General features: G+C 40.5%; 1 protein-coding gene across 5 annotated transcripts in view; it reads right to left on the bottom strand.

Annotated features, from left to right (window-relative positions):
* Window positions 1–20,427, bottom strand: part of SLC7A2 (solute carrier family 7 member 2) — a 52,495-nt gene extending 32,068 nt beyond the window's left edge. For 2 of the 5 annotated variants that reach the window (XM_083833514.1, XM_083833518.1), the window contains exons 1-2: window positions 20,275–20,411; window positions 3,673–3,859 (exon numbers count right to left, since the gene is read on the bottom strand). The gene's annotated coding sequence lies outside the window, so the exon portion shown is untranslated. Of the gene's footprint in view, window positions 1–2,443; window positions 3,642–3,672; window positions 3,860–20,274 lie in introns of those variants that run through there. The other 3 variants (XM_083833516.1, XM_083833513.1, XM_083833515.1) reach the window with 3 other exon arrangements.
* Between the last annotated feature and the right edge of the window lie 298 nt (window positions 20,428–20,725).

The raw sequence follows: 20,725 nt of genomic DNA, 5'->3' as shown, positions 1-20,725 counted from the left end.
CAGAGGTGGCTTCACATGGTGCCTTGGGAGAGGGCCCAAACAAGGCCCCGCATGGCCTACGACGCACAAACTTATTTTCTCCAACAGAAGCACGAAGCCACAAGGTGTATTCAGTAAAAGCAAAACGTAGAAGGTTTAACGGATGCAGAATGAGCCTGAGATACTCTGTCACAGGAGCACTTGCCCCAGCATCAGGGCACTCAGCTCTGCTACTCAGGAGCTTTTTCTCCAAAGCTGTGAGTTTCTCCAACATGGAAGAAACTGTTGTTTCTTCAACATGGAAGGAAGCAGGGCTTCTTTCAGCCTCAACCAAACACACCCAGGTCACAACCTGAAACATCCAGCCCCTGCCTCTCCTGCCTCCCACTTATCACAATACTGCTCTTGAGCTCCTGCTAGGGGCATATCCTATACGTAGTAGTTAAACCTCTGCTAACAAGCCTCTAGTGACTTCTCTGAGACCCTATGGAGAATGTTTCTCTAGCACACATGCAAGAAAGATCTACCAAAAAAAACCACAAAATATTAAGGCATTGTACTTTTTATTTTTTTTAAGATGTTAGCTATTGAATAACATTGTAAGCTGCTTTTCCACAAGGCTGATGGAACTCATGTCATCTCCAACTGAAGCAAAGAAACTTAAAAAAATCCATTTATGACACCAGCCCAAGACAGATGTTAGGCAGATGCCAAATATGTGGAAACATACTAATGTGCATGCATATTTGCTTCTTATGACAATTTAAGTAGGTAATAAGCACATTTTATAGCAATTATCCTGGCCTATGTAAATGCAAAGGCTATTCTAAATTGCACTTACATCTCAAAACTTAACAAAAAAATTTACTAAGCTTTTACCTAAACAGTGGGGCTCTGAGTTATTTATTATGAAGAGTTATATCATTATTTACAAATTAAATATTATATAATTTTATTATTATCATGTATTATTTATTATTAAGTGTTACATCATTATTTATGAAATTAGTACTTTCTTTAATTGTTTCAAATACGTTTCCTTCACAGTTTTTTTAAGGTTTTCTTTTTCTAATTATCAATTTATTATCTGAATTAACCAGCTCAAAATTCATTGTCTATTCCTTCTATAATATATCATCATATATATGTGTATATATATGTATATTTATATATAGACTTCTGTTATACATAATCTTTTTCTCAGTTTATTTGGATTTTTGGTTGTTGGGGGAATATTTAGGTTTTATTTTAAGCTCTTTCAATTAGAAAGGCTGAAAGTATTAGCTTTTCTTGTATCAAAGTGGGAAAGCTCCACTATTGCCATCTTGAATTAACATTTGGTTTTATTATTAAAAAAAAATGTTTGGAAAATTTCTATTAGCTCCATTTCCACTTCATTCCAGAGGTATGCCATTAACAATAATTTTCCATGATGGAAAATGCCTGAAAAAAAATGATATGCAGCTTTCTGTTTTTATTTACTGTTTCTAATCAGTAACAGGGCTTTACCTCTTACCCCATGGTTACTAAGTTTCCATTACATCCTCTTGTGCAAGACATTAGCAAAAGCCTAAATCAGATCAATTCCATCTATTTTGTCCTCTTCAAAACCAGCCTAAATAAATAAATAAATAAATAAATAAATGAAATAAACCCTTGCCAAACCAGTAGAGCTGTACATGCAAATACAATCCTTGATTTTGTTTTCTGGTCTAATACAAAGATATGAGTTATGACTTAAGGATAAAATTAAATCCCAAACCTTTCCCTGCTGAAAACCGTACTGATTTGCACAAAAGCTGGTGATTTGCTAGAAGGGGCTTTGCCACTAATTTTAAAGTAGAAATCACAAGAGCCCTTCCATGTGCTTAAACTCCTGAGGTGACTGCTGAAATTGGTATAAAGACTACATATTTTTTAGAAAGGTTTGGGCTGTGTGCTCCTGTGCACTCCACAGGGCAATCTCAAAGGGAACAGCTCAACAGCACAAAAAGAAGCATCATTTTGTGGTGTAACAATGGAAATTAAGTGAAGAACTAATGATTCACGCTTCATTTCCCTCCTTCCTTCCCATCTCAAATTTTACTGAAATTTCATTTTTATTGAAAATTATTTAAAATTCAATTTTTTATAAAATGTGTTGGTTTTTTTTCCTGTGGGGGCCAAAGGGAGAAAAGAGAGTGAGGGAGAGAGAAAGGGTGAATCTATCTAATTTAAAACTAAAGGAATTCATAGATTATACTGGAAATGGCTTTGCTTCCAAAAGTGTCATGGAAGGAAATGAATTCCTATCTCACTTGCTTCTATATGCCTTTTTATGGGACACAGAAAAGATGACATTTTAAAGGGATTACAAAATGCCCTCAGTACCAGATTTAGCCACTTGCAACCAATTTTGAAGCATTTTTAGAATAACAACCCCTCCTCTGAAAGCCTAAAATGCATAGCAACTATGACCGCTTACTTTCAGTTCAACTATTTTCAGAGATTAAATCAACCATTGCAGAAATTATTTCCCAGACACATCTTTATCTACCTCCTTGTTAGCTTTCCTGTTGAAAAAAAATAAATAAATGAATAAATAAATAAATAAGAAGTGATATAAGAATGACTAATAGTCTTTCAATAAAACATTATTTGAAGTATGTATCTAATGCCTCTAGGTCACTAAATCAAGATGCCACAACTTTCTCAGCATGGAACACCTGAAATGAAGTATGTATTAATAATCTGCCAATTATAGCAGGTGCTAAAAGCCAAGTTTGCTTTCTCTTGCTTACAGAAATCTAAAAATGAGATTCACACACTGCTTATTTTCCATATTTCATTTACCTTAAGTCTAAGGCAGTAAGAATTCAAGAGATTCTTATACAAAGGCTTTGACAAATCTCCTTCGCAATCAAATACTGCTCTGAAACAAAGTATTTAAAGTAGGATCCATCTCTGGATTGGTGAGAACTTTAAAAATTAAATCAGAGAAGTATATTGATTCCATTCCCTGAAAATGGCATGCCTAACACGATGAACATGCCTCACACCAGTGGTAGGTATCACCCACAGCAGACAGAACCAGTGCGTTAGGAACGCTGCTGTCATTTATTTTAGGTTTATAGATGAGAACAATACAAAACAACATAAACAAGAACAATTAGTTCAAATGACATAAATAAACTCCTTCTATGAGGTTTAATCCTAGGAGGGCTAAACAACACTCTGTTTCTGAGGTACCCCCCAGCATTCCCTGGGGTACTTTTTGCACCTTGCAGAATCAAACAGCCCTTCTTTCCAATGTGAAATCCCCCAAATGAAAAGTCACTGTGAAGAAGTCCCTATAGCTACCCTTTCATGGAGCATTACCCTTTGACATTAAATGCAGACAGCCCAGCCAGCCGGTCTGTAAGTACACTGTGCATGTCCACATCATATAAAACCTAACATCTAAAATTATTTATAACCGAGGCAACTAATGCCAGAGAGTTCCCTCTTCATTCTTGGCTTTAAATAGCACCACTACATTTAATGCACCAGGAACAGCACTTGAAAAGCATTATAACCTTCAGCTGAGAAATCTTCAGAAAAGGCTTTCAAATTCATCACATTTCTCAATCAAGTCAATAAGCAGCTCGGCTGCATGTAATATCTCATGCTAAAACATGACCAAGACTTTAAAAGGCAACAAAAATCAACACTGACCTTGCTAGTCACACTCTGGGATCTTGATCACAGATATCCAGGAGGTTGAGCAATGGTTATGGGAAGTGAACCCATGCTAGCCTGACCGTGCGCTGCAGCTTTCCAGGCAGCTTGCGCTTGAACAGCCCAAAGGACTCCATTCTGCCATGCAAGACAGCACTGCAGGTAGCAAGGCTCTGCTCAGCATCTTCAAAAGACACACATAAAACCCTTTGTGAGCTTCCCTCAAGAAAAGATGTAGGGTTCTCCATTCCTTCGTGTCTTAATCAACTCGCAGCCATGCACGAGAGTTGCATAACCACGGCGAAGGCTGCCACCTCGCAGACCTACGCAGGTCTGATTGACTGCACCGAGCCTGAAATGTTGGCACGTCTGCCTGAAGAAACCAGATCTTCGCTCCTGGTACAAAGCCAGAGCAAGTGCAGCAGTAGCAGTAGAGACATTCTAGCAGGGAGTAAAAAGCATGTAAGACAGCACAAATATAGGTTCATAAAGCAATGAATATTCTGAAAATAATACCTGGCACATGGAATCACACAAACTGCTCAGACAATGCCCTACACGTGTGTGTGCACGTGTGCATATGTTGTCCCAAACCAGACAGCATGATGGTTCTCCACTTGCCATTTTATTTTCAATATGAATTGTCTGGAGGGCATTAGAAGAGCTAGCAGCTTAGCAGTTCAGCAATTTGTTCCAGGAGGCTGTTCTGCTCATAAAAATTAAATGTCATATGAACATTCAGTTGCATTTAGTGTACCTATGAAGATACTTCACTGGCTACCAAACAACACAGAGGAACGAACTAGATGAATGTTGCTTGCACTAAAATAGCGATGCACTAGTTAAAATGAATTACTCACAACTGTGTTTTCAGGACAATCTGGATCACACAGCAACAGGGAAGTGGCTGGGACAGCTCATCTCCTCTCCCAGACAGAGATCTGGTGAAAGCCAGTTTTCAATTTTATTCTGTTGAGCCAATGGAAAGCCCTATAAACTTATGGCTCTTAGTTCTACTCTCAGTGAACACAGACCATCTCGACAAACACTGGATATGTTTCTGACTGAGAATCACACAGGTAATCATGAATTCACCCAAACATCCTCCTCTAACCAAGAAACACTGAACATTAGCAACAGAGAACACCAAGCATATTTAGTTACCAAACTATCTCATATTGTTCTTTAGCTAAATGGTCCCCTTTCTTTTCTTTTATCATGCATTAATTTAAGTGAAACAAGATACTTCTCCCCTTATTTGTTCCTAAATTCAAATGTGTTTTTTTTCTAAACATATACAAAAAATAGCCTCATCTCCAGCCACACTGTGAATTAATTGCAGAGAAAATTCCATAAAACACTAGATCTTAATCCAGCCCATTCTATTTACTTAAAGACCACCCTAAACCCACAAGTCAGGACCCCAAAACTCCAGACACTGCAAATAATTTGACTGGTTATCACCAAAGAGATTTCTTCAATCCTTCCCAGAGTTGTGTGTATGCATTTCTGTGTGAATGCTGACCACAGTACTTCTTGGGTTGCTTTTCAGTGTCTACTATCCAAAAGGATGGCTTAATTCTGGGTGGCCTTCATTGTTATTACGGCTGGATCACAATTTTGGAATAATTTTGTCCTCCTCCCTCACTTTCTCATGAGCTCTGGTGGCGATGGCAGCAACTTGAGTTCAAAGTGCCTGTCTGTGCAGAAGCAGGATTTGGCCACAAACCATTCCTTACTTGTCCCAGGAGGAAAAGGTGGTCAGCACAAATCTAAAAATCAGCCATATCCAGAAAACAGGTTGCTATTTGAAATGCAATGATCTAGGAAATTACAGGAAAGACATCCTGTGTTTTTTGGTGCCGGTCACATATAGTTTTAAAAATCTATCCTTCTATGTACAGGACAATTTCCCACTAAGAGCAAAAGGCAAAAATCAACTTTGAAGATATGCCATATGAGCCACCTGGAATTAATTGGCATTGTCTGATTTAGGCTGAGATTTCCCTAAAGACTAACCTCCTCCTCTTTATTCCCAAAGCCTGTAGGCACAAAATTTTAAAATAGATGACAAAACTAATGAAATCTGATACTTTGCAGATACTTACAGAAACCTGCCACAGACAACTGACTGCTTGTTGTGTAACATAACATTTGCACTTACTTTTCCTCTGAATGACAGTAGAGGATTTACCTCCTCAAGTGGAACTCTCCAGCAGCACTACTAGCCACTCTGATGATCCTTAAAGATGCACATTAAATATGAAAATGAAAAGCGGTGTTCTTCTAACTATACAGCATGAATACATGTGTTTTTTTAGTGTGTTTTTTTTTTTTGAATATTTCAAGGCAACTTATTCTACCTGTCAGGTATAGGTGAATATTAACTTGGTAATGTTCTAAGCAGAAGAGCTAAAAGTTCACAAGGCTACACACATACATCGCATACTCTCTACATTACATACTCTGAAATTCCTTACAATCATAAAGAGAAATTAAAAAAAAACCAACCAACCAACCAACCAAAAAATAACTCCATAGCAATGGAATTGTTTCATTATCTTCAAAACTGTCCTTAAAAAGATGGGTTTTCTGATGGGAATTACAAAACCCACCACAACTGCAGACAACTACGGAAAAGCCAGGAATAATTATAATACTTCTAAGAGGATGTTTTAAGGCAGGCAACGGCAAGTGGGTGAAATTGTCTGGAGCTCAGAAACTTACTTTACTCTTGAAGAACATCTGTGGGCTCAGCACTGGATGGCAATGTTTCATACGGAACTGGTGATAGTTATTAAACCAAAACATGGGAAAAGGAGAAATATGAAGTAGAGCTACTGAGCTCAGAGATCAAACAGATCAAAGACAGTCCTTCAGAATAACGACTCCACTGTTTATTATTTTGTTTTGGAATATATCTTTGCTCTCTGCTGTGATAGGTATACGTGTGAAATTATAAATTTTGTCTTGACAAAAATCCCAGACAATAAATCTCAGAAAATGTCTCTGACAGAGCAGAGATAGCCGTTCTACCATTTTACGCCTACCACCATGAAATGCACATTGGGTTCAGTGATGTGATGACAATACCATGACTCCTTAAAGAGTTCGAGTCATTTCCAATTCTTTTTCATTCTACCTTCTCCTAAAGCTCTATAATGTAGGCTCTGAAGACAAATAAACAAACAAACAAACAAAAACTCTGAAAGCTATTTCATGCAAAGACAGTTGTGTTCTGCTAGCAGGTTCAAAGCATGAATGTTATCATTCAGTTGGGAAAACTGTAAAAATTGTGAGCATGGCTCTTTCTAAAACAGCTTAACTCAGTTTATTCATGCTATTTTTTTCTCTCCCCTTTCTCACACAAAGGACAGAAGATCAAACAAAATGATGTTCACAGTCTTGATTGCCTGGATTTAAACCAAAGCCTATTTGGAGAAGCCTGTGTAAAAAGGAGCAGACGGACTCCAAGTGAACGTGAGCAGTGTTCAGAGGATTTCTTTGTTCCAAGTTTATCATACTGAGGATATGGCATACAAAGAAAGCACAAATAACAAGCACATGCTGGATGAAAGGCCATTTGGGAAGCACAGGCAAAACCAGATGAGAAGCCTGGGATATGGAGGAGTTAATTTTTGGCATTGATATGAATTCTGAAGTAGTATAAAAGATCAAAGAGAAGCTACTGATGGTTTGGAGTCCGATAGCCCCCCAAATTAACAGAACATCTCTCTAAAAATATAATTGGGTATTACAAATCTCTTACTCTTACACTTTGGCATTAGACTTTAGCCACAAACGATGCCTCATGACACCTATGCTTAACACAAATATCAGTATGTGGAGACAGCCCAAATTATTTTGCAGCAGAATGCCCACTCTGCTTGCTGGGAATTATTTTGAACACTCAGATGAACTGAAAATCTGCCTTAAAAAAAAAAAAAAGGTTTGGGCTGTAGCTGATGAGCAATTTTCTTTTCATATCTGTCAGCTTTTCAGATTATGAGCACTGTTTTGTATTATAGCTAAAAGTAAAATGACTTGGTGACCCCAGTTATTTGGATAATTCTTGAGGTTGATGTGGCTCAAAATCGTGGAACTAATTTGTCTGGATAACAGCTTTACAAAGGTTCAGAAAAGTCTAGACATTTTCACTGTGGGAAAAAAAGATGCACAATCACTTTTATACAGACTTTGAAAATAATATCCTGCAGTCATCCTTTCGTACTGAAAATTGTGCTTCTAAAGTCAACAGCGGATAAACCAAATCAGTTGAAGGAGCTGTGTTTGTACAACACCAGGTTTGAAGGGAGATGGAAACAGCCTTTGATTCAGCTGGTTTGCAAGTGATGGCACAGCAAAGATAAAGCTCAGCTATCTGAAGTGCTATAGGCTCCACACAATGTTTAAGGTAAGTGAATTTTTATCTAGTAATAATGTGGTTTAAAAGTTGGCCACTTCCCAAAGAGCTAGGTAACTAGGTGAGTTGCTCTCCACACCGAGGCCTAGGCAGAAGAGTAGGCCTTCCAGTAGCCTCGCCCAGTTTGCCTAACAGGAGAAAGAAGGAAAAGGAGGAGAGGGAAGAAACAAGTATTTTATCCGAGTATAACAACAATCTCTCTCACTACAGCTACAATTTTAGCTTCAAATTAAGTTTTCAAAGTTAGCTGTAACATACTTTGGCCTTACTCCATGCTGGCCTGCCAAACTGCGCTCCAAAACTGGTTTAACTGGAGCCGTGTTCAAATGCTGCTGCCAAGCTATTTTAGCTCCAGAACAGGAGGGGAAGGAAGAGTCAGCATTTCTTAAAAATAAAATAAAATAAATAAATAAATAATCCTTAATTCTTTATCCTTGATCGAGAAATTTAAACAGTTATGTATAATCAGAAAGCCTGAAATCCCTTCAAAATTAAGGCCTTTGTTATACAAGCCCCTGAATTTACTACAGATTGTAGCCACACAGCAAAACTATTTTCATAAACACACTCCGAGTCCTAGTTAGCAAAACAAAAAGCTTTTCAGCTGTGTTAAGATAAAAAATATTCCTGCAATTATTCATCCGGCAGTAACACCCAGCTCGCAATCACGGCCTGCCCAACAGCTTAATCTAAGAAAAATCAACAATGTGAGAAAGGCAGAGGTAAACCAACCAAAGAAAAGTAAAGCACATGGGATGGTGGCTTCATCTGTCGTCCCCCTGAAGTGCAATCAATCTTCCTGACTCTGTCAAAACAACGAGAAGCTGCAACAAAGCCTCTGCTACCAGCGTGTTCAAACAAGGATGGAGGCAGTTTATGAAGGTCTTCTTTCAAACAGCTCAGTTGGTTCAGGCCAGGAATTGGCTTATTTTCCCTTCCCAATTCAAGTTTGGCTGCCGGCTTCCGGCAGAATTACTCTCTCAGTAGGCAACTGCTTGCCCAAGCAGAATCCAGTAGGATTGTCCCCTGCCTAAATTCTTATTCAGGTTTCTTTCTTTGGTGCTTTTTAGGTTATGCAGATCCAACATTTTGCCTTGCATAGCAAATACAGCTCTTTCAAAAGTGATCTTTATGCTTCTTACTTGACAATGTTGCATCAGCTGAAGATCTACAGTCAATCTGGAGTAAGAAACTCCCCTCTTTGAGTACTAAATTTCATGAAGGCACTTGTGCACACCAAGGGCGTTCCAGTAAAAGAGCTTTACAGTGCCATACTTAGCTCATTTTTCATGGGATACTGCCAGGATAGACAGACAGGTAATGAAACTGTGCTACAATCTTATCTCTCCTTCTTTCTCCAACCATGAGTCTCAGCTTGGAGAGCAACAGTGGGACATGCTTAGTTCATGACTAGCTGCACAACTGTCACCCAAACTAGGTTTGACATGGAATCAGCAGACTGACAGAGGCACATAACGACAAGTGAAACCACATCTGTACAGTGCAACAACCTGACTGCAGCATGTACAGAGCCGAGTAACCCTTGGTATACGAAACTGTTTGTTCAGATCAGATGAGTATTTTCAAAGGTATTCTTCCAGTCACCCTGGCTACTCACTGCACTGAGGTTCACTCCAAGGCACAATCCTGAACAACCCTTTTGGAGGAAAGGAAATTGGAACATGTGCTCAAGAAGAGTACCTAATCTAGTCTCCCTCCTACTAGGATTAGACTTCTCCCACTTCCTTTTTGACATAAATTTCATATCAATAGCTGTCCACCTTGTCCAAAGGTTTTAGTGTATGCCATTTTATTGTCCAAGTACAGCAAACAGGCTGAGGCAGGCACCCAGGCACTAGCTCCTTCCCACCATCCAGAAGCAAATTGGTATTCTGTGCAAGCCTGAAGTCACACATACAGAGGTTACATGCTCATCCTTGTACAAAACCAGTCCTTTGGTTGTTCTTGGGATTGTTTCTTCTTTGGATGCTGACTTGTTTGTTAATTCACTACAGAGCCCCTTCCAACCCAAACCATTCTGTGATTCTGAGATTCTGTGAATACCAAAACAGGCCCACAGTATCAGCTGGGACATCTTTTATTTGTAGAATTCCATTCTACAAATGTCATTGCTTAAATTTTTCATAGTCTATAACACATTAAAATGCTGACATACTATCTCAACTAATGAGCAAGATCCTAGAAGCAGCTGAAGGTTCAGATCTGCTTTCCTGATACAGATCTTCAACGATACCTAAAAAAAGAAGAGGAAATCAGTAACAAAACCCAGCAGAACAACCCCCGCAGGATGGGAGTAAAATTGTTCTGATTTACATTCTTTGCTTCAAATGGTCAGCTCCTCCTCACGACACAGCCAGGTGTGGGAACATATTCTGAAACATCAGTCTGAGCGTATGGTATATATTGCTTCTCAATTTGCAGCCTTGGGTAGGATATTAACAGCTACAGATTTTTGCTCTTCATGGTATGCAGCAAATCCAACTTCTCCATTTCTTAAAGGCTGATAGGATATCAAACTTTGCCTGTGGAGGCAAGAAAATAAGTTTCTTGTGATGGCTCCTATGTCAGAGTCTGTGCTAAAGACGTTATCTTTCTGTTCTGCCCAGTAATCTACCTGGGCTGCAAAACTGAACGAAGCCAAATAAATTTCAGCAGAACAGTATCAGTCACAAAAAATACTAGTGTCAAGGACCGCAGTATTTCTGATGGGGCAATCCAACCTTTCCCCTTTCCCCTCCTGGGCCTCCAGAGTAGAAATCTGTGGTAAGATATTCAGCCTTATGCAAGTTCCCAGGCTGACCCAGCTCCACATCCAGGCAGATGACTTCTATAGGCTTTCCAGTTCACAAATTTATTTCTCCAGTTGAGTTTTGTGGAGAGCTTTTTGTTGTTATTCTTGAAATCCTGCTTGCCAAATTTGCTAGGAGAAATGCAAATGTTCTCCACCGTCAAGCCAGCAGTTATGTCAGCTGTCTATGAAAATGGCACTTCATGGAAGTATTGAATAAAGTCGCTACATACCACTGCTTCAGGTCCTCCTTCAGACTTCTGGTGAACTTTTCAAGAAGTTTGCTTACCATCAAAGGAAGAATCTATGTGCAGCACCTGCAAGCTTGCCTCCCTAAGAAGGAGATAGATGCTCCACCAACCATTGATTTTGCCTTTCAACTCAGATGATCTGTTTCTAAGAGTTTGCACTCAGCAAGGTGGAGAAACCCAGTGTTGCATATCCCAAATGCCCCACTGTGTGTTGCCAGACTCCTGTTTCCCTTGACATGGCAGGAGTCAAACTCCAAAAAGTGAGCTTCTTTGCTCGCAAGTTCCAGCCTTCCTTCCAGCCACCACTTCCAACCCCAAGCTGTCTCTCAGGGGAATGCTGTGAGCACCAGTCACATCGTTCTGTATTTCTGCTGCCTTTCTGCCATCTGTAAACAGTTGCAATTAAATCAGCCCACTGTCTGACTGCGTGTTATCAGCAGTGCTTGTTATCAGATCCTTAGAAAACATGGTACACTGAAACCCACGCTTTTATCGGCTAGGTTTCAAACATGCTAAAATACTGTGGTTTTCAACATTCCCCGAGTTATATTAAAGGAAGATAGATACCATACTCACCACCTTCCACAGGAGGAGATATCTGTAACAACCATCAGGCAGCTGTTTGGACAAATATATGGTAATATGACATGTTTTCATAAACAGGCAAAATGAGATCACTTTAAAGAATTCTCATAGCCTGCAATAGTCTGCCAATAAATGCAAATAAGAGTTGAGAGAGTGGTTTTTGGGTTGTTTTGCTGGTTCCTATGGAAATATTCCCTATTTACAATGCCAAACAGAGATCAGAAACAGGTCAAATATGCAGTAATGGAACGACACTTATAGTAAAGATGTAACAGATGCAAAGTATGAATGATCCAAAATACTTCATAAAAGCAGTTTCATATACAAGTCATTTAGCAAGCGAGTATAAAAGACATCACCAGCAAAAATGCACTTGGTGAGTGTCATCTTCTTGATTAAAAATTTATTTATTTTTTTAAGTTCCAGTCCAAAGGGACTAAATTATGGAATAAGACTTTACAGGAGTGTCTATGTTACAAGAAAAATAGGATTCCAAATGCCCAAACCTAATTCTTAAGTTTGAGGGATAAAGCACTCCTGTGACCAAAGGTGGTCTAAAAGGAAGGATAGACAAAAACCAAAGAGGATAAGAGAATTTACTGCATGTTTTACAGCTGTGTGGGGCATTTTTGATAGTTTCTCGCAATGCAGTACAAGTGAAGCAGCTTACTCTCTTCTCTGCATCCATCCTTGCATCCCTTAGTTCTCATCCTCTGCATCCCTTAGTTGTGGCTGCACAGCCACAGGTGTGGCCATGTGATAAACTGGAACAGGGAACTAATTCTTGATCAAAAGTATCCCAAGAAAAAAAGAAAATGAGCTAGTTTCCTAACCCAGCTCATTGCAGAATACCTGAAAGAGCTGTGCAGGCGCAGAGGGATGCTTACTGAAGCAGGAACAAGAGATAGCAGCCTGGAGCAGAGCACAGGAGCTGCTTCTGCTGACACTGCTTCAGAAGGAAATGCACAAACTTCACCTATGAGCACATCAGGATGGGGAAAGCTACCTGCTTCCCAGAGCATAGTGGGTACATTTTAATCAATAACAATGAAATAGTGTAAATATACACTTTACATAATCAGAAAGTTGACTTAACTTATTGTGTGGGGGTAAAAATGCAACATCGACATTATTTTTCCGCAAATTCTGCTCTTTTTGCATCTGGTTCATTGAACTAAGTGCAACCCATCTGTTACCACATAGGACAGAAAAACAGTCAAAGAAAAAAATCTTATTTAATACAAATCAAAATTATTTACTTAGACAACTAATGAAATGGTGTACATAGGCAATTAAACACCATAGAGGGCTTTACAGAGTACTACAAACTTTCAGGAAGATTTGTAAAAGTTTATATCTGGGACAATTAGATGCAAAATGAGGTTATTAAGTCTGATGTTGAAACTAGTTGCCTCCGAATAAGGCACATGCATCTAATAAATTAAAATGGTCACATAAAATATTTCTAATAGTTGGACATTGCATGGGAGACTGCAAACAATTCAGGAATGGATACCCAGAAGCAGTGTCTCACCAAGAATAAATGTTGAAACAATTAGAACAGATTTCCTTCATTTAGGGAAAGCATGCTACGGGGCTGATCTCTCCCTCACAGACAGTTTCTTCTGTCTGATTTGTGAAAATCAGACAGGGAACACCTCACTGCTGGAAGACAGTCAGTCTTGCAGACCACCTTGTAGTAAGAACAACTTGCTACCATATGTTACCTATGGTGTTTTTCAGTGTCAGACTCTACCAGTATGACTAAAGTTGTGCTTTCATGGGACAAATGAGGGGACAAATGAGAAGGGTTCTTTTTTTTTTTTTTTTCTTCCCAAATGACACACAAGCATCCACTTTTCGACTCCTGAAAACTTCTTCCAATTGTCTGAAGGAAGCTCCCAGCTCCTGACTTCCCCATGGACAAGAGGAGACCCAGTCCCATGGCACAACCGCCTTTCTCACCCCTCACCTGCCCGCACTCCTCCTTGAGTCTGCGTGCAGAAAGAGTGCAGACACCGTTTGGTGAGGTATAACGCGGGTATAAATAACACCACCTCTTGATTTCAGAGTTGCTGTGTAACTACCATGGCAAAAAGCCCTAAGACTTTTTGCTGGCCCACAGAAGTGATGTTTCGTGCTACGTACTTCTCCAGTACCACCCCTGAACGTTCTCCCTCTCAGCAGCAGAAGAAAGCAATGAAATTCTGCCACTGGCTACCTTCAGATGCTTGCTGTTAACTTGAAACCCCTAACAAGTCAACCTCACGTTACAAGGATCAAAAATACAGCCTAGTCATCCAACCTACTGCTTCTAGCAAGCCCACTAAAGTGGTGCACCGTGGAAAAGAATCACATTCATGTTAATTCTGTATTTCCACAAGCTTTTTCACCTCATTCACAGTGCTGAAAGTATTTCATGGCAAGTCACATCCCATTGTTTGCTCTCAACAGCATGATAGTCCAAAAATATACAAGGGCAAAATAAAATCCATATTATACCAAATCATGCATAAACACTGAATTCAGAGGAATTAATTGCAGTCCTCATGGGACTAATCAGATATCTTCACGATATCCAAATGCTACATTTTCCTTAACTAATATGGAGATGTTTCTCAATCTAAGGAAACTGAAGAGAGGACAATAAATAATCCCTTCCAAATTCCTTGTAAATTATTATTTATTCCATAACCACAATGCACATGGTACTGCACAAACAAAATAAAATAAACATAATCGCTTTCCCATCTTGTCCAACAGCTTGCAATCAAACTCCAGACAAAGAAATAGCTAACCTCAAACAAAATGGACTAGGACTAGGGATTAGCTAGATGAATTCACACAGCTATAGAACAGGTTATCCACACAGTTCATTGTCTTCACACTAAAGAAAGTAAAGATTAGAGTCCAACTCCTCCTCCCCAAACAGAGTCACGCAAAGAACGCTCTTTAAAGGAAAAATATATTTATTCCATACATTTCTCAAAAAATTACACTTCATTCTGAAAAGCAAGAAGCACAGATGAAGAGATGTTGCGTATTATACACAGAAGACAGTAGTAAAGTGTGGCAAAACAACTTGGTGCAGTTTGTCTCTTCCTTCAGTCCTATCTCAAAACTGACAAACTATTCTTAAGTTCCCTGCAGAAAATCTGGAGGAATATTTATTTACTTGGATTTTGCCAGTGCAGGACCTTCCTACAGCTCACCAAAATTCTAGTAACCAATACAATTGAATGAGGTTAACCAAGCAACATCCCTTTCTGGTATTACATCTGATGAAATAATTTTCAGAAATGAGCTAATTTAGTGAGACCAGCCATACATCACAAAGAGGCAAAAAAGACCTTGCCATTAGTGGTATAGGGGACTAGAGCTCAGCACTGAATCACCAACACTGACTCTGCCCGTTCTAATTACTTATCAGAAGCAGCAGCTGTCGTGTGCACTCCACTGCATTTCTGAGGAGTTGTCCTTGGGAGCTGAAGGCACCAAACATTACCTGTCCTGGCAGCTGCACGGAGGTCTTTGTGGGGCAGCTCTACTAACTGCTAGCAGTGGTAGGAGAAGGCAATTGAAAAAGCCACATGGAAGAAGAACTGGAGCCCCTGGATAACCAGAACAACAACGTGATGGTTTATGTATGATTCTTTCCTCACTTCTTTTCTTCTAGGTGGCTGGTTTACTTCTACTTGTCAGATGCATGCAGCCATTCAGACACCAATAAAGGGTTCTTCAAGTTTTGGAGAAGAAATCAGATAAAACATTTTATATTTCTTCATAACAAACTCACATCCTACGCCCTGGATCCTTAACACCATGCTGTTTCTAGAAGCCATAACTCCACACAGTATCCAGCTGTTATCAGAGCTGTGGGATCCATCCCATTGCTATTCCATACCATTCAAAATATGAGTTCATTGCTCTTCCTTGCTACATATTGAGAGGCTAGATCTTCTACCAGGTTTGTATTATGATATGTGAATAGACAGGTACTTTGTGAGGGCCTCTGTCCTTAAATTTAACTACACTAATAGTCTACTCTAGTTTGATGCTTAATTCTTTGTAATGTATGATGTGTGTATATATACATATACATGTTCACACACAAAACTGTCACACATATGGGGCCTTAATGGCCACAGTAAGTAAAATACAGATATGACAATCTTTTACGCATGCTATTCCAGTAGAACCTCTCCCTGAGTTGCATCCAATACATAAACCCAACACCAGCCATCAGACTCTCCACCTTTAACACCACAAAACTTCCCACCCTCATTTTTACTGGGGTTCATGGTCAAGTGAGATTGATAGAATTAAAGGATATCTGTGTACACAGTTGCTGCAGATCATATCTCAACATCTCTCTCAAGATCCCTCAAGATCTGAAGATCTCTCAAGAGATCTTCAACAGCCATCTTGTAAACAGAATGCTTTATTCAAGGCAATCGTGCATTTCTTTTCCAGCTGTGCAGAACAAGAATGAGCTAACTGCTCATTCTATGGCCAAGTGCATGTGATACATTTCTCCATCTGTATCCTAGATACATTGTGAAATCTCTCATTCTACACATATGCAATCCTTTGCAGAACTTGTGAAGACAATGACAACATTCAGCGCATTCCTAAATGACCTTCCCCTCAAAGTACATCTATACAGATAAATTACACTGTTGAGATCAGGCGAGATAATATTGTGGCTCTTGGATGACTGTCAGGAATGACTAAACTTAACAACCCCAGAAGCCACTTTTACTAGTAACCTTTATAATTCTCTCCGGACTTGTAGTGGCAGATCACTTACATGAATGCTTTTCCCAGCAGGGAGGAATACACGTTCATCATTTTCTGAAAGCTCAACTGTTTGCTTCCAACAGCCCTGACACTTGACTTATCAATACTAAATTGTTTGGCTACTACCTAGTTCAACCAGTGGAATTAGGATGACCCTTACCCCAAGTGGACAACGCACAGGAGGTTGAAGAATTGACAAGACCAAGGATCAGAATTGTATTGTGACAGTAAATGAGCACCACATGTGATCAAAGGTGATGTGATAAATGACAAAGGTGCCACGAAGGTGGGCACTTTCCAGTACATGAAAATTTCAGACACTGAAACCTGACACCAAATATTTTTAGACACTTTCTAATAATTTCAGCAGCATAAAAAAATAGTTTCATGGTCTTACTACATAAAAAGCTAATGTGAATACCTGAAGTTCTGATTTAAAGTCACAAATATGCATACAAATGGCAGTGCAAACTTTTCTACATCTTTGGCTGTATGACATTAATAGATCATTATCTGTCTGGGACATGACAGAGTTAAGATCTCCAAATGTTGACAGTTTTGGAAAGAAAGGCAAGAAATTTGGGGGCAAAGGGCTGCAACACTGAAGAACCCCTTCCTTCTCCCTTGTGCACATCACCTAGAGATCTTTCTGATTGATGTATATATACCATTCACTGAGTTTGGTCACAAACTGCTGTTCCTCTGGAAAAGGGGAAAAAGAAAGGTTCGCTACTTCTTTGCAGGATTCAAAGTTCCCATGCCAGCAACATTATTGCTGCTGCTGCTTTGCTTCGCTTCTCCCACCCTCCTGCCCTCAGACATGCCCTGATGTTTTATTTCCATTGACTTTCTCTTTGTAATAACTTAAAATTGATAGAATATGTTCAAAACATATCATTGATGAAAAACCTGAGGGAAGAAGAGAAAAGAAGAAATGGGAGAAAACTGATCATTACAGTATCAAAATGAAACAGTAAGTCAAAGACAGGACTGGTAGCCTGCTAAAACCATCCAGCCTATATTTTAAGTTAATGCCCTACATAGTACTACCTATGTAAAAGAAAGATTCCCCAAAGTATGTCATCCTATGACCAGGGGGGAATTCTGGTTAAAACCAGGACAGCAACAGAACAGGAAACTTTTGTTTGTTTGTCAGAATGATACTTGCAACATGATGGACAGAGGTCAAAATGATACCTACAGAACCAGTATGCATGAAGGTGATCCAAAGCTAGATAACCAAAGCTGAGAGAACTTTACCATCTTAAAACCTGTATAATTTAAGGAATAAGATTTAGTTTAAACTCTTTTTTGTTCATTTATGGTCTTTCCCCTTCATTCCCCTCTGTCTTAACACAGTTCACTGCAAAATGAACAAAAACCTGCCAAGGCACAAAAGGAGGAGCTAAATGTTCATAGTACCTTTCAACACATTCTATTTTGCAATGCATGAATGTCAAAACTTTTCTCAGTTAATCTGCAGTGACTGCTAGCTGAAAGGTAGAAGCAAGGCACATTTACAAGCAAGTTAATGGCCACGTTGACTTAAACTGATGTGTGGTGTGTTTTTTCTTCTACAGTTGCAGAATTAACCTGACCCATTTTTGATCTCCACCCTTGTAAAATCATTGTTTCACACCTTTTGACTTAAGATAAAAGAGTTTCTTGCAATTTACCTCTGCCTGGAGGAATTCTGCTCTATCTATTCTTGTATACAACATACTTACCCAGGAGTTCTGGCTGGTTTTTGTCACTGTAACAGTCATCTGCAGCCAGAGATTTACAAACAGAACACTCCTTCAAAATATATTGTTGACAAAACACTTAGAAAGTGAAAAAGGGTTTTAAACTTTTTAACCTTTATTATCGTGTTATCTTAACTGTCTTTCTGTACTCACTGCCACTTACTATGCTAATATATTCATATAGTAAATATCCCCATAAAGCAGCTAATAGATGGCATCAAAAATTTAACACATTGACTCCAAATTCACTATCATCCTTAAGTATCTTCTCAACTAGAACCCTGAACTTAAAAAAAAGTTAGAATTATATAAAGACAGGTTGAAAATATGGTAATTACATTAATTTATTAAGAAAGTTGAAACTCATTGTGATTTACACTATATATGTACAAAGTTAGAAGCAGCTACACACTCATGCATCTTATCAAGTACATTTTTACCAAGGTTGGCGTCTTGGTCAGACCATTTATGCATGCACTCCAGCCAACATACTGAGCTTCAGGATCAAACCTTCATTGCATTAAGACTTCACGAAGTGCCCAGTCTTCAACCATGTGTGAAGAATTACAAGTCGTATTTTAATAGTAACATCAGTTAGACTGAAGATTATTCCACCCATAGATAATCTTCAGCACAACATGTAGTAACATTTCTCTATGGGGTTGTTTTATTCATTTCCCAGTTTATATTAGAGCCCAGCAGGGTTCAGAAGAATCATGTATGGACAGGGGTAGAGTCAAGTGGAACCAGCCGCAGCAAAGGACATCTGCTCACAGAGGTAGAGCAGGCACCGTGTCTCTTTGCATCTGGCAGCACAGGTGTCAATGAAATCAAGTTTAGTTTTTGCATAGGCCTTACGCCTATTTTACTATCAATCTTCATGTTGTAATGCCATTAGGTGACACAAACCAGAACTCAACACGTTTTCCACACTATGTAATCCAAATTCTGATCCAAGACCCACTGTATACTGAATCTGCACAGTGTCTACATGAAGTTTCATAGAATTTGTTTCATTTTGTCTTTCTAGGATAATCAAACGATCATCAGGTAGTTTCAATATAAACAGGCTCTATAATGCCACGATCCCTTGTGTAACATTCCTCCTTTCTGAAACATCTGAATGCCTCCCAACACATTTGTTTTGGCTTTAATAAGGAAGAATACAAAGAGAAATGCGTTTGAAAGCTTTTAAAATAAATACAGGTCAGGTATTAATACACTTGAAACAGAGCGCGGTGCAGCCCTTCGGTCCCGAAAGGAATTTCACAGCCTTGGGCCAAGCTTTAGGAAACTCCTCTCTCTTTCACAGCTGGGTTACTTTCGGAGGAATGATGTGTTTAGTGGCGGCACGACAGGCAGCAGAAGCTGCAGTGCCCCTCAAAACCCTGCACACCCTCATTTTGTTCATTTAATGGGGTTCCTTCCCCCTGAGGGAAGCCTTGCCTCAGACCCGCTGCACTCAACCACCCAAACCGCACCGTAAATGCCAAGGGATAACCAATTGTTTAAAATCGAGGATTTTGAGCTGCTGCTTCAGACACGGCGCATTTTCAAGACTGCTTCATTAGACGGGCTTTCTCCAGCTGCGGGTAGCACTGCCCATCCGATGACATGCACTTCAAGCACATTTCTATTTTTAAACATGCAAAGCTAGCAGAAGGCAAAGAATCATACTTGCTTCACAGCAGAGACCTGCGCCCACCTCACGCCCCCCACACAGCACGTTTTCCCCGGCTCCTTAAAACAACCCTGAGGAACCGAGGTCGCTGCGGCTGTGGCTTTGGGCTCGGTAAAAGCCCCCGAGCTAGCAGGGAGGCCGCCCTCCCCAACCCGGAGCCCCCGCCACCGCCCACTGGAGCCTCCCGGGGGTCCCCCCTTCGTCCCCAGGTCCCAGCCCCCGTCCACGAGGAGCCCGCCGGCGGCTCCGCGCCCCGCGGCCGGCCGGCCCCGAGCGGGGTAAGGCGGGCGAAGGGCGCCACTTACGGGGCCGGGCCGCGGCTCCTGGCGGCGGCGGGCAGGGCTGCGCTGGAGGTGCGGGCTCAGCGGCGGGGCTCTCTCAGCGGCGAGAGTCGGCTCGCTCCTCCCGGCCGAGAGACCCCAGCCATGCCCAGCCTTCCCACACGTGCGGGGCCGCCTCACCCCTCCCCGCCCCGCCGACCCCCTTCCCGCCCTTCCCTCCTCCTCTCCCCCTCGGCAGGCTGTGTCGTGGGTTTCCCCCCCCCTTCCCCGAGCGGCGCCATGGCGCCTGAGGGAAGCTGGGGTCCCCCGAGGGGCTTTCCCTTTTTTTCTCTCAGGGCTGTGAGGCAAGGAGGCGGAGCAGCGCCCGCCACAGGGCTCTACGAGCCTCCCGGTGCACTCACTGGGTGCTGGCACCTTGCAGCCACCCTTACACGCCACCCGCCGCCCCTTTCCATGCCTTGCTGTCAGTTGCTAG

The sequence above is a fragment of the Anser anser genome (genome assembly GCF_964211835.1).
Source record: "Anser anser genome assembly, chromosome: 4".
NCBI classification, from domain to species: domain Eukaryota; kingdom Metazoa; phylum Chordata; class Aves; order Anseriformes; family Anatidae; genus Anser; species Anser anser.
The sequence above is the reverse complement of the archived record's forward strand: the minus strand, read 5'-3'. Positions and strand labels throughout refer to the sequence as shown.